At 40.3% G+C, this 1,279-nt stretch overlaps 1 protein-coding gene across 3 annotated transcripts in view; it reads right to left on the reverse strand.

Annotated features, from left to right (window-relative positions):
• Positions 1-1,060, reverse strand: part of LOC119596972 — a 16,096-nt gene extending 15,036 nt beyond the window's left edge. For 2 of the 3 annotated variants that reach the window (XM_037946378.1, XM_037946375.1), the window contains exon 1: positions 911-1,060. The gene's annotated coding sequence lies outside the window, so the exon portion shown is untranslated. The remainder of the gene's footprint in view (positions 1-910) is intronic. The other variant, XM_037946376.1, reaches the window with a different exon arrangement.
• Between the last annotated feature and the right edge of the window lie 219 nt (positions 1,061-1,279).

Genomic DNA, 1,279 nt, shown 5'->3' on the forward strand with positions numbered 1-1,279 from the left:
CTAAAGTAGTCAAGCCATGGCCTGGTAATCTGAATACTTAATTTTCATTCATATCAGCCACCTGGTAGTCTAAAAAGTTTCCATATAAAAACAATGACCAGTCAAGAGTTTCTCATTGTAGGCATCCCTAATCCCCAGTAACTTCCAAAAATTCATCCCCTACATATTTTTCGAACAAAAACGAAGCTTCCACCATCAAACACCCACAAACCAACATAAAACAACAACAAAATTCATTTGATATGCTTTCAAACAGCAGAACTCCCCAAATTATTACTTTTCATTACTACAAAAAAATTGTTAAATTACACAGATGTGATCGAATTGTTCGTTAACTGCATGAACGACTCCAGGATAGTGCGGAGAGTAACCATAAGGTGAAGTATTTACAGAAAAGTCCTTGCTTAGTCCTGGGAGACGAAAAACGAAACAATACCTGACTTCGGCTTCACCTGCAATTATGCCGGATAATGATAGGCTTATCAAAATCGCCAACTTTCTACTGCATTTACCTCGCATTTCATTCCCTTTTGCAGAAAATTGCTTCAAAAAGGCCGATTCCCTCACCCTGATCCCGAAATAACGCGAATCCGAACTATATTATCGAAATTACGACGAGGAACAAAGGAGCAACTTTGAACTCGACATTTCCATCCGGTTGAAGTTCCCACCATTAAGCTTTTTTAAAAAAAATTCTCTTCTGCTTGAGCTTATATTGAGTGCGGTCACTGCCTGTGATTTAGGATTAAATTATATGTTAAAAATATATTACTTGCTCTCTAATAAGTTCAACTGTTTGGCACTTGCTTTGTTGACATTCCTTCTGAGTTTATATGATTTCTCCCTCTCCATCTCCCCATTCTTCCATCCTTTCACTTCTTCCGCCACCTAATGACAAGTAACTACTCACCTTGACCAAAAAATAACCACTCGCTCGGCACAATATCTAATCAAAAGCGTACATCGTCCTTTTTCCCTCGGCTTGCCCAAAGCTTGCACACACGTTTGAATCTCACGGCGAAATGGCGTCCTCGGCCTTTTAAATCGCGTCGGCCAATCAGCGTCCAGCTTTCTCGACCAATCACGGCGGAGGATTTCGATGTTTGTGTTCGCTCAGCCAATCACAGTGAGGGATGTTGATGTTTGTGTTCACTTGGAGTTCCGTAGGGTTGCTTTACGGGATCACTTTTTGGTGACATTTTTTTAAGGATTTGGCATTTCCTTTCTTTAAAAGACCTCGCAAATGTGCATCTATGAATGACAAAATGCTCTGTGGTGC

This window comes from Penaeus monodon, chromosome 38, assembly GCF_015228065.2.
Source record: "Penaeus monodon isolate SGIC_2016 chromosome 38, NSTDA_Pmon_1, whole genome shotgun sequence".
NCBI lineage: Eukaryota > Metazoa > Arthropoda > Malacostraca > Decapoda > Penaeidae > Penaeus > Penaeus monodon.